This window comes from Nicotiana sylvestris, chromosome 8 (assembly GCF_000393655.2).
Source record: "Nicotiana sylvestris chromosome 8, ASM39365v2, whole genome shotgun sequence".
Lineage (NCBI taxonomy): Eukaryota > Viridiplantae > Streptophyta > Magnoliopsida > Solanales > Solanaceae > Nicotiana > Nicotiana sylvestris.
This window is the reverse complement of record NC_091064.1, coordinates 223079796-223093421: the sequence shown is the minus strand read 5'-3', so window position 1 is coordinate 223093421 and position 13626 is coordinate 223079796. Positions and strand designations below refer to the sequence as shown.

At 36.8% G+C, this 13626-nt stretch overlaps 3 non-coding genes across 3 annotated transcripts; all 3 read left to right on the top strand.

The window, feature by feature from the left end:
* The first annotated feature begins 838 nt into the window (after nucleotides 1-838).
* On the top strand, nucleotides 839-909 carry TRNAG-GCC (transfer RNA glycine (anticodon GCC)). Its single transcript has one exon. It is a non-coding gene; the product is annotated as a tRNA-Gly (tRNA).
* Nucleotides 910-914: 5 nt separating this feature from the next.
* LOC138876702 (small nucleolar RNA snoR114) lies at nucleotides 915-1001 on the top strand. Its single transcript, XR_011402041.1, has one exon. It is a non-coding gene; the product is annotated as a small nucleolar RNA snoR114 (small nucleolar RNA).
* Nucleotides 1002-11563: 10562 nt separating this feature from the next.
* On the top strand, nucleotides 11564-11634 carry TRNAG-GCC (transfer RNA glycine (anticodon GCC)). The gene has a single exon. It is a non-coding gene; the product is annotated as a tRNA-Gly (tRNA).
* Nucleotides 11635-13626: the final 1992 nt, after the last annotated feature.

The window sequence follows — 13626 nt, the reverse complement described above, 5'->3', positions numbered from 1 at the left end:
CAATATCTTCTTATATTATATATAGTATTTCAAAAATTTAACAATATTTCTTCAAATTGTAACTGGCTTCATTTCCTTCTTTTTCTTTGGACATAGTTTCTTGCAACATTTTCTTTTATTCGTCCTATCACCTTAGAAGGAGTATAGCATGTGCATCGCACATGCATCCCATGTGTCACACATGCATTTTTATGTTTAACTTTTTAAAATCACATATTAGAGCTAGATTCAACCCAGTTAATATTATAAGCAACCAAATTAATTAACATAAAATGAAAGCTAAACCGAGGACTAACTTGATTTAATTACAAGATATATGAGAGGTGAAGTATATGAGAAAATATCACCTTTAATATTATGAAATTGTTATTCCCTCCGATCCATAATAAGTGACATTTTGGCCTTTTTATTTTGGTTCAAAACAAGTGTCCTATATAATCAATAATCGATTAACTTTAGTTTTTCAAATTTGTCCTTATTTATATATCCAAATGTATCAAGTTAACAATAAATAAATTTTAATGAAGGGTAATTTAGTCAAAATAACTTTTCGGGAGTTAGTATTTTCTAAAAGGGTGTATCATAGGTCAAAAATCACTTATTGTGGACCGGAGGGAGTATTATATAGAAATATGAGAAGTTTAAAATGGTTATTATCCGTGGTATTTCACCAATGTAATTTTCTAAAGTATGATTAACATACAGAATCCCAAGATTTTTGTTAATAAATATTGATTGCTCATTTCCAAGTAATTTTACTCAGATATTCTGTTAGATTGCCAAAAATTTGAGTGGGACAAATTTAGTATTTTATTATGTTACTATTGCATGACAATAAGCACCAGTGGTCTAGTGGTAGAATAGTAACCTGCCACGGTACAGACCCGGGTTCGATTCCCGGCTGGTGCATTTGAGGGCAATGAAGTTACCTTGCACTAGTTGTGAACGATGGGTCGTCACATACGTCTGACTTAAGATGAAAAAAATGTGCATCCGAGCTCTCTCTTTTTTTTTCTTTTTTTTCCCCTCATTTTCAGTCTGCAAGTAATAGGAGTTCAAGCTTACATCCAACATCAGTCAACTGTTTCTTTTGGAATTGTTGAACAAGTTTACATATAACATCTTGAACAGAAGTCAGCATGTAGCCAGACTCCACAGCACAATCCTTGAAACATCAGTCTCCTTGTTTTTGGACAATTGCAAGAAAGATTGATTCAAGACTTGGGTCCATGCTAATTTATTCTTTCCCCCATCTTATGCTTTGTTCTTGGTTTGCCTCTACTTCTTCAAAAGCAACCATTCATCCCACCACTAGAGTCAACTACAAAAGTTAGATGTTCTATTAAAACACATATTTAGTTTCAATTTATGTGGTACTTTTTGCTTCTCGAAAGTTAGTTTAACTAATTATTTAAGCTAAATTCGATCTTCTCGGACTTCGAAAGTTTTGTTTACTTGGTTTACCAAAAGTAGGGAATCACATTTGGCCTCGTTGACCTCTGCTCCCAAACTTTTAGCCAACTCGAGACCTGAAATCATGGCCTTATACTCGGCCTCATTGTTAGTTAACTTCAAATTTTTGAGACTGCCTAATTACGTTACCCGTGGGTGGCTTCAAAATAATGCCCAGCCCGGACCCTTTCACGTTCAAAGAATCGTTCGTAAAGAGGGTCCACACCCCCGATGATGTACCTAATTTTAATAAAAGTTCCTTTTCGACCTCGGGTACGAGGGCTAGCATAAAGTCAGCCACGAAGTCTGCCAAGATTTGGGATTTGATATCTGTTCGGGGTTGATACTCAGTATCGTACCCGCTGAGTTCCACAACCCATTTGCCCAATCTCCCCGAAAGTTTGGGTTTATGCAAAATATTACGAAGGGGATAGGTAGTTACAACACATATTGGGTGACACTGGAAATATGATTTTAATTTCCTAGAGGCGCTTATTAAAGCAAGCACTAATTTCTCTTAGTGTGGGTATCGGGTCTCGGCCTCACCTAAGATCTGACTAATATAGTAAACAGGGAATTGTGTACCTTGCTCTTATCGAACTAGGACCCCACTTACCGCTATTTTCGAGGCCGCCAAGTATAAGTAAAGGTTCTCTTCCGCTTTCGAGGTATAAAGTAGTGGAGGGCTAGACATGTATCATTTTAGTTCTTCTAAAGCTTGTTGGTATTTCGGGGTCCATGTAAAATTGCTCTTCTTCTTAAGTAGTGAGAAGAACCAGTGACTTATATCTGAGGACCTCGAGATGAATTGCCCTTGGGATGGCTATGTGCACGGTCAGCCTCTACACGACCTTCACATTATCCACGACTTTGATATCCTCGATACCTTTGATTTTATCGGGGTTGATCTTGATCCTCCGATTGCACACCATTAAGCCGAGAAATTTGCCCGAGCCAACCCCGAATGCACACTTTTCTGGGTTGAGTTTCGTGTTGTACCTCCTTAGTATGTCGAAAGTCTCCTGTAAATGTTTCAAATGGTCCTCTGCTCGCAGGGGCATAACTAGAATGTCTCAATATAAACTTCCATAGATTTCCCTATTTGTTCTTCAAACATTCGATTTAGTAGGCATTGATAAGTTGCACCAGCATTTTTTAGTCCAAATGACATTATGTTAAAACAATAGGTGTCGTATTTGGTGATAAACAAAGTCTTTTCCCGATCCTCCAAGTTCATTCATATTTGATTGTACCCGGAGTAGGCATCAAGAAAACTAAGAATCTCGTGACCGGTCGTGGCATCGATCATGTGATCGATGTTAAGCAAAGGAAAAGAATCTTTAGAGCATGCCTTGTTCAAATCCTTGTAGTCTATGCACATTCTAAGTTTATTTTCCGTCTTAGGGACTACCACTACATTTTCTAACCATTCCGAATAATTTACTTCACGAATAGAGCCTATTTTGAGAAGTTTGGTTACCTCATCCTTGATGAATGCATGCTTAACCTAGGACTAGGGCTTTCTCTTTTGCTTTACTGGACGAAACTTCGGGTCCAACCTCAATCGATGGGTAGTGATCTCTGGTGGGATCCTTGTCATATCGAGATGGGACCAAGCAAAAAAATCTATGTTATATAAAAAGAATTGAATGAGTTTTTTCCTAAGCTCGGGAGTTAACCTGTGCCCAGGTATACCTCTCGATCAGGCAGATGCTCGATCAGTATGATTTGTTCCAGCTCTTCGACCATCGACTTCGTTGCATTAGAATCACTAGGGATTATGAAGGTTTGAGGTATCATATAATCATCATTCTCAAAAGTTTCCTTCTCCTCCAATCGGGCCGAGGCCGGTGACTGTGGTTGCTATTTGACTTCCTACTTTCCCTTCGACTACGATCCCTTTATTGATGAAAGTGTCGATACCGGTACTATTTCGTCGATTGCAAACATTTCTTTGGCGGCGGGTTGTCCATCGTACACCGTTTTGATTCCTTCTGATGTTGGGAACTTCAGGACTTGATGAAGCATCGAGGGCACTACCCTCATGTTATGGATCCAAGGCCTTCCGAGCAGCGCATTATACCTCATGTCACTCGATCACATGGAACTTTGTTTCTTGGATAGTCCCTACCACATTTACTGGCAAAATGATTTTCCCTTTGGTGGTTTCACTTGCCATGTTGAAACTGTTAAGTACTCGAGCTGCAGGCACAATTTGATCTTGGAGGTCGAGTTGCTCTACGACCCTTGATCGAATAATGTTTGTCGAGCTACCTGGATCAATCAACATACATTTATCTTGAATTTTATTCATAAGGATAGATATTACCAGTGTATCGTTGTGAGGTTGTTCGATCCTTTCTGCATCCTCATCGCTGAAAGACAAGGTTTCTTCTGGTAGGTAGTCCCGAGTTCGCTTTTCCCTTGTGATTGTCACCTTAGTGTGTTTAAATACCGATCCTTGAGGAACATCGACTCCTCCAACAATCATGCGAATCACATGTTGTGGCTCTTCATGCTCGTTCTGTCTGTTTGAATCTCTGTTTTTGAAGTGGTTCTTGGCTCGATCACTTACGAATTCTCGAAGGTGCCCCTTATTGAATAATCGAGCTATTTCCTCTCTTAGCTGTCTGCAATCTTCTATTTTATGCAATCTTCTATTTTAAGGTCTGAAGTTATATTCTGACAATCGAGGTGCTTCTTTGGACACGGTATCTCTATTGAAACCACTCTTGCTCATGAGCCCTCGGGAGCTCTGTCCCCGATCATTCCTTCTATCATTCCGAAGGGGTTGAGCCCTAGACCATTATTTCTTCGATATCCACCGTATGGCTGACATTGGACTCTGTTCGATCGTGATTCCTGGTCAACGTCCCTTTTAACTCTATCAACGGACCTGTTGGGATAAATCAAACCAACTGAAGCCCTCAGCTGATCGTCTCTGACCCTAATCTTTGACTGATATCGATTATGTACATCGGACCATGTGACGGCTGGATATTCGATCAAATTCTACTTTAATTATTACGAAGCTATGAAACTCCATTTGTTGAGACCTTGAGTGAAGGCTTGAACAACCCAATCATCAGTGACCGATGGCAAATCCATCTGTTTCATTTAAAATCGAGATATGAATTCCCTGAGCATCTCGTTGTCTTTTTTCCTTACCTTAAATAGGTCCGATTTTCTAGTTGCAACCTTAATAGCTCCAGCGTGCGCCTTCACAAAAGAATCTGCAAGCATACCAAATGAATCAACAGAATTAGTTGGTAAATTGTGGTACCATATCATGGCACCCTTCGATAGAGTTTCTCCGAATTTCTTCAGTAACACGGATTCAATCTCATCATCTTCCAGGTCATTTCCCTTAATGATGCACGTATATGAGGTGATGTGCTCGTTTGGATCTGTTGTCCCTTTATACTTCGGAATCTAGCGCATACAGAATTTCTTTGGGATTGGTTTCGGAGTTGCACTTGGGGGGAAAGGTTTTTGGACAAACTTTTTGGAATCAAGTCCTTTCAATATCGGTGGTTCCCCCGGGATTTAGTCGACCCTGGAGTTATAATTTTTCACCTTCTTATCATTTTCCTCGATCTTCTTTTCCCTTGTCTCGATTTGCTTCGTCAGTTTCTCGAGCATTTTTACGATAGCGGGATTAGTCTCTGATTCTCTCTCGTTCGATCTCTTTGGCACCGATTCGACTCTAAGAACAACTTCTTGTGATGGCTCAAGCTCGATTCTGCTTGGTGCTCGATTCTGGTTTTGGAGTTGTGCTATCGCAGCTTGTTGAGTCTACAACATCTCGAATATCATTCAAAGGTTAATTCCCTTTTCTTCACTGCTCTGTGCGTTCTGATCGGCTGCTCGAGCATCTCTATGGATGCTATTTTTAGGGTCGACACCCAAATTCCCATTAATGGCAATATGGGTGCTGACGTCAATTGGGTCCACGGCCGGGGGTCCATCAGGGTTGACTGGAGGCACTCCGTTTCCCGGGGCGGCTATGTTGTCATTTTCGTAGTGGAAGCCAAGGCTATTGTCTGTATATGTGGGTGCTACTTGAGAGTTTGACATGTTGATCCTGAAATTAAAGATACTTACAAGAACAAGCGTAAAGCAGTGTGTGTTATGAGAATTTATACCAGGCAATCACTATTATCCTTAGCCCCACGTTGGGCGCCAAACTGTTTACCCTTAAAATCAGATAATTATTAAACTTATATGTGGTTTTAAGGATACGTAATTTCACCTAGAACCAGTTGATAAATATGACGGTTAATAATGGAAATAAACAAACAAAAAAAAACCAGTATTGAAGTGCAATTCAGCCTTCTAGCTATGTCGCCCTCGAACTGAGAATAGAATTATGAACTGAATTGATGAACAAGAGAAACAGAAAATTGTCTTATTTTTATATGCGTCAATGTAAGGTGTTTACAAAGTGATTAGGACCCCCTTGATATAGTGGAGGAATCTTATTAAGATAAAATTCTAATTAAAGAAGGAGATCATGATTATCTAAACAACCGCCCTTGACTTGATCTGTTCCGAGATTTCCACCATGATCTTCGACCGATCACGAATATCTCGCCTTTCCATTATCATGATATCTTCGGTCTTGGTGTACGTCTATCTCGTTCTACCTCGATCATTACTAGTTTCGATCTTGCTAAGTATCTTGAATTCCAAACTCGGTGCCTTATCCTCATATCTCGGCTAGATATGCTATGGGGCTGATCCTCGATCATCCCCAGGTCTCGATCAATCGGTAAAATCATGTGGGCCCGGTTTTAGCAGTATACAATGCCACCCTAGGAGATCCACAAATGGTCACAAAAAGACAAAAATTAACATAACCACGTGTCACACCTCCTTTTTCCGCACCCGCGAGGGTGCAAGGGAGTTTTTCCAATTAAAGGACAATCGAGACGGGATTGGTTTATTTATTTCAGAGTCGCCACCTGGGAATTTTAAGGCGTCCCAAGTCACCAATTTTAATCCCTGAATCGAGGAGAATATGACTCTGTTTATTATTCTGCGAACCAGAAATCCTGAGTAAGGAATTCTGTTAATCCGGAAGAAGGTGTTAGGCATTTCCGAATTCTGTGGTTCTAGCACGGTCGCTTAACTGTTTTTATTATTGGCTTAATTATCTTGATTTTACTAAATACGTTTTTATTGCATGATTTTACTACCGCTTTTTACTTATTGTTTACAATTATATGGACGAATTATGCGTACGTATATTCATATTATATATTTTTTATAAGTACCAGGGATTGTGCCACGCGTACGTGTACACAATAAAATTATCCATGTCATAGTTTTTTTTTTTATAGAAAAAATATATATATTCGAAAATCAAAAATAAAATCAGGAACATCATCACCCCTTTTATTTAGATAATGAACTGCACACCTCGGGTTATATGAAATTATTTTAACACCTTTGGAAACATCCTTTTCTTAAATATTCGCTCAAAATTGCGCGTACGCATAATCCGAATTTGCTTTTAAAAATATAATCAGGGTACGCGAACGCATCCCTAATTGCGCAAAATACTTGTAATGGTATTATGGATTTTCCACAAATTGTTTATTATATTCATATATTTTTTATGTGAAAATCATGAGAACTCCCATTTTAGAGGCCTTTAAATTCTTTGAAAAGAATTCACAATCTATTAAAGGTTGCCCGTCGATTATAATTTCCGAGTATAAATTATATTCATTCCAACTATTCAAATTCAAAGAACAGAATAAAAATATGATTAATACTATTTTTAACAAATATAACATATATATATATATGCCAAAGAATGAATTGTATATGAAACTGAAAATGAATTATAAAGGAAAGAATATTTTTCAAGAACTTTTATTATTTTTATTTAGTGCAAGTTCTATTCATAATTACCATTGATATAAAGTTTTGCAATTTGTGTTCGTACATCTCATCTTATTCTCATATACTTGTTTTAATCTTAATAGACAAAATTAATTTAATTAATTATGTCTATGATTGAGTTAGGATAGATATATATATAATCAAACCAATTTGATTCTCAATCTATGTGAATTATTACTAACTATTAACTTTCACATTGTATAAGTTCCTAAGCCCTTTATTATTAAGAAAGAGAACAAGTCTAGTTGACTTAATAAAATGATATTGCATACAATATTACTTACCATATTTGACATCGTGAACATAACGGATTATACTAACGCGTCTTTCAACTATAGATTATGAACACAATCAATGTTATGCCAAAAGATAGCAAATTGCAACCAATCATCATCTAGCTTTAAACAACAACTAATTAACTAACAAAATAATCTAATAGCATATTTTCCTTGATATTTCCATATTATACTATACCTATCTAACAATACCATAAAGTGTAAATAAAAGCCAACTTTCTGTCATGCTTCCTATTTACACAACTCAAAGATAACTAAACTAATTAAATTTCAACATGGATAACATTATTACAAAGTTTTTATATGAATTTAAAAATAAAATAATTAACTTGTAGCCGTCAAGTCGAACTCACTACTGGTTATCCAACATGAAACCAAAGCTGAAATTTAAATGTTTAAACTTAAACGATAGAAGGCAGTATTACAATTTAAAATTCATTTATTTGTCATGTTGAATCTCTTTCCAACATAGAATTTAAGAGATATATACCTGAAAACGAAGGTAGAAGGAGTAAATTTCAGCAGTTGCAACAGTAACAAAGTCAGCAGAATAGCAGTATTTAGCAAGTCTGAACCAAACCCGTTAACCCAGATGAACAGTGACAGTAACTTGAGGAAAATTTCAGATTCAGACTGAATAGTATCCACAAAAACAAACAACGGACAGATTCTAGAAGGATAACATTTTTTCAGATTTTCAGTTTCTTCCTGTTTCGGATTCCTATTTCTGATTTTTCTGTTTCTGTTTTCTTCAATCTCGCACTCTCTTTTTCTTCTTAGAATCTCCTGTTAAAATCTGATTTCTTTTTCTTTTCAAATCAGATTTTTCTCTTCCTATTTTTTCTGTCTTTCCAAAACTCTCTCTAAGCTCTCAAAAACTCTGTCTGAAAACTGATCAATCAGATTTTTTTTCTCTTTCAAAATCTGAGTCTCTCCCCCCTCCTCAAGTCAGTCCCCATTCCCCCCTCTTATACAGGTCTGCCTGGACCCCTTTTATCTTTTAAAAACAGAAAATTTCCATTAAAAATCTGTTTTTCCACTTTAAATCCCATTAAGCTAACTTTTCCCTGATTTTCAGCAACCCATTACCCTTTGTTTCCCATTACCCCATTAAATTAAAAGCCACTAACACTCCACTATCAGCACACTACTATCATCACTGTTTCATTATCAGTAATACCCCTGAAAGCTTACTGTTATTACTGCCCTCAAGGAAATCAGAATCTGATACAAAATAGATTTTAAAAATTGTTCAAAATCGATTATCCTTCTGAATTAAACAGCTATAACCAATCATATCAAGTTCTGGACTGAATCTTGACTGAGAATGCACCTTTCTAACACAATGGTATCTAACCAACATTTGTGAAATTGAAATTAAACCTAATATCACAACAAATTATACTGAATTCAACATAGCAAGTCAAACTGAAATTCAGCATTGAACTAAGATCAAACATACACAGGAGCATTGTCAATATACTGACAATGCCCTATTCAGAAAATAACATATACAGCATACATTTGAATTCACTGATTCGCAAACAAACATGATTTAATTGACGAGTATTAATCAGTTGACTATTTACAACATTTGTCCATAATCAGTCTAAAACAAAAAAACAGACTGTTTCAATCAGCATTATCATAAATGAGAATTCATAATATAACTAATCGACGAACTTAATCGAGTTGATTACTTACATTGTGAATAATCACAACCAACAGAAACTGTTTCATATTTTGATCATATAGACGAGTATGATACAGTATAACAACAAAAGATGGGAAAATTACAGACTAATGAAACAAACATAAAATACACGTAGAATACACAAAAGAAATAGAAAAAATACCTCTGAATCTTCAAATTTATTCAGGCACAGACTCAACTTGAATTCGGACATTTTTGAGGCTGAACAGACTTTATTCGAAGTACTCTCAGTTGAGAATACCTCGATTAAAGTCTATTATACCTCAATCCTTCACTCGAATCAGAAAAATTCCAAGATTGGAAAATTTTTAGGGTTTCAGGTTCTTGGATCTTAAATCCGAACATTTCCGGTTGATTCGAAGGGAACCAAAGATGACACAAGGGTGAGGGGAGCCTAGGGGTCATTTGGTGTCATTTTAGAACAAGTCTGAGTTTGTTCTTGTTTGTTCCGAATCTTCAAAAGAAGATTCGAGAAGCTCGGAAGTGATTCGAGCCAAACAAGCAACAGATCCATACCTAGGGTGGTTAAGGGAAGTTATGGTGTCGATTTGGGGATGTTAGGTTTAGATCTGAGTTTGGCTCGAATCTTCAAATGAAGATTCGAGAACCTTCAGGAAGATTCGAGCCAAGAGGCTAACATATTCGGATAGAGGGTGTTCAGGGGGTTCTAGGGTGTTATTTTGATGACCGGCGGCGTTGATGCCGCCGGGTTTCAGGCGGTGGGGAATAAGGGCGGCTAGGGTTAGGGGGGTCTGAGGAAGGTGATGATGAACAGTGGAGAGGGGGGGTTTAGTTAGGGGGCCGGGGTGAGGATTATGGGCTTATATAGGGACGGGGTGGGTTGATGCTGACCGTTAGATCTAGTAGGATGAGTGGTCAGAATTTATTCACTTAACCAAACGATGTCGTTTGGCTTAAGTTTGGGGGAAAGGGGTCAGCCCGGGGGTGATATGGATCGGGTTTGGATGAGTTCCTGAGGCCGTTGGATCAAGATAGATGAACGGTTCAGATCTGACAGCGTAAAACGTCGTCGTTTCGTTTAAGCAATGGCTGAACTGGACCGTTTGATTGAAACAAATCAAAGGCCCAGATTTGAAGTGCCCATACGGCGTCGTTTGGATTTGGTGGTATTGGATCGGACTTGGGGTTTGTTTGGACTGGGCTGTGGAGGGTTAACTTGATTTGGGCCTGGAATTTAATCCAGGTCCGATTTTGTATATATATATATATTTTTTCATTTTTTCTAATTTAAATTTCTAATTTTAATTATAAAACAATTTTAACTTCACAAAAATATATTAATTACTCTATAACAATTATTTAACACATAGACAAAACATCAAACACACAGTGGAAAATAGAACTATTGCATATTTTTTTGTGATTTTATTTAAATTATCTTTTAAATGCATAATTAAATCCTATATGCATGCAACATGTATTTTATTTTATTTTTCATTTTATTATGACAAAGTAAACATTTATGGACATAACACAAATATTTAACGCCACGCAAATTCAAAAATTACGCAGTAAAAGAAATTTATTTTATTTTTTGATTTATTTTGCAGTAGTTTTCGTAAAGGCAAAAATCACGTGCTCACACCACGCATAAAAATTAAATTAAATTATATTAACTAATAGAAACCTGTCAAGAAAACAAATACATCTTATCCGCAACTTATAATGCATGTATAACCCGAAATAGGAAACACATAACTTACTCAATTTTCATTTTTAGAGGCTAATTACCTGTTAATGTAAATAATCGACTTTTATAAGTTATCAAATTAAGTTTGTTGTTATGTGCCACTTCAAATTGATAGCGTGAAGACATTGTACAATATATATATATATATATATATATATATATATATATATATATATATATATATATATATATATATATATATATATATTATTAAAATTACAGATTTGACAGAGTAAATTTATATAAAACTAAATTTTCAAGTATTTTGTAATTTATTACTCGTATTAATTAATTAAACTTTATATTTGTTTTGATTACATAAATTAACGTTTGTAATGAATATTTGTCACGTGGAGTGAATAGCAGTATTACAACGAGAACGTAGAGTAAGTTGAACAGATGGGGGATCTAAGAAAGTATAAAAAGCAATGATACTTTAGCAAATTCAACCTGCTAGTAATTGCTCGATCGCAGCATCGATCACCAGTGGTCTAGTGGTAGAATAGTACCCTGCCACGGTACAGACCCAGGTTCGATTCCTGGCTGGTGCATTTTGTGAGGGCAATGAATTTATTTCACACTAATAGCGAACGATCGACTCACACGCATCTGATTTCACAAACTTTACTCACTATAACAGTGAATTCACCTTGATTGGTAGGTTTTGTCGTTATAGTGGGTAGAGTTAAGTGACTTTACCCCGTTGTATTGGGTAAGTTCAGTTACTTTAATGTGATAAATTTTGCGACTCTACTGTTACAGTGGGTAAAATCAAGTTACTTTAAAGTGACAAAAATAGTTTCATGACTATGCTGTTATAGCAGATAAAGTTCAATGACTATACGTGAGATTAACCCCTTAAAAAATGTAGAAAGATACATCACCTTCCCAAGTGTGTTTGCTGACAAAGGGGCAATAATCATAATATCGGCCCACCTCCGGAGCTCGATGTGTAGCACATTGTCACCTATCTTCGTCCAAGTTGACCATTCATCCTCATCAGTATAAACAATGACATCTTCTGGAAGTGAAGCTTTGTCTATAAAATGAAGAGAAGCTTTTGTAGCAACCGCTTTAACTTCAGCCCATTCAGTAAAGGAACGGCATAGATTGGCAAACTTTATAGTAGCCACACTTCCACTTGCTGCAAGCAGAATACGAGGTCTCCTCGGTGCATTGTTCTGAACCGGCTTCATCTCTGAAGTCATAGGCTCCATATCTACCCTAATCTGTGAAACATCGAAAAGGATTCTTTACTGCACCAAGAGAAAGATGCAAGTAATTGTACATGAGTGCAACTAAGGGGAATGGCAGAAGTAGAAAAGAAAGAGATATCCCCTGGTAACTTCTTCACAATTGTAACTCTTTGGACATAGCTCACCCTAGGTGTGGTCAAATCCATGCTTATCTGAATTATTCAAACACATTTAACCCTAACTCATCTTCATGAAGAACCAAACAGTTGCCCACCAGCTGCAGCAGATGTAGAGTCAAGGATTTGAATTTTGACTTACTTAAAGGTCATTTTGCTCACCTGAACTATACATCAGCTCAATTAAACTAACCTCAGCTCGACTAATCTTTTTCGCCTAGGGTCAGATCGGCTCGTTTTATTGGATGTTCCAACTGATGTCCATACATTCTTATTCTTGTAGAGAACTAGTTGCTGACAGAGTCACTGACTGTAATAACCTTCATTTTTTTATAAGGACCACAAAAACCTTCTTGTTGAAAATGCGAAATCAAAGACATTATGTTCAAAGGTACTATATTAATGACCTTAACATTATTTTCAAGTAGACTTGATCTAAGGCTGTAACTCTCCTTCCACCATGGTAATTCTAGATTTCTCATCTTTAAAGGTGCGGTTTAAACTTGTCTTGGGGCTTCATGGATTGGATCTAGGTGTCACCCCCAATTTCTTTCTGAAGTGTTGTGGGGGCTTGGCCAATATTTTGTGATGGCCTATAGGTCAACTGCCTGAGTCTGGCAACCATCTTTGACTTTCAAGGCCCAATCCCTTCTAGTCTAACTCCATAATCAAATTTTGGCACTAACAAGAGGTTATCACATCAAAGTGTTTCCCTTTGTTTTGTTTTTTTTTATAACCGTTGTGTCCAGGCCAGCTTGCACGTACCTCGACTAATTTCATGGGATACCTCCCACCTCCCACCAGGGACAGGTACTAGGTAACTCTATCCACCAAGGCTTGGATAGATGGGAAACAATTGCCTAAATTTTTTTTGCCTCCGGTGGGATTTGAACCTGAGACAAGTGTTTCTCTTTTATGTGTGAAATTTTAAAACTTTGTTTAATAAAAAGGACAAATTTTCAAATTTTCCCACCACAACAACATTAAGATCTGAACAGACAAAAGGACATGACCCATCCATGATATGTAGAGAGTCAAATCAAATAGTCATTCAAAAAGAAAAATGTCAATATGAAACTGACAAACAGCCAAAACTGCATACTAAGCAGTCATTCTTTTTCACCATCTAGAATAGATTGAGAAGGCACACAGGAAAACAACCCTGCATATG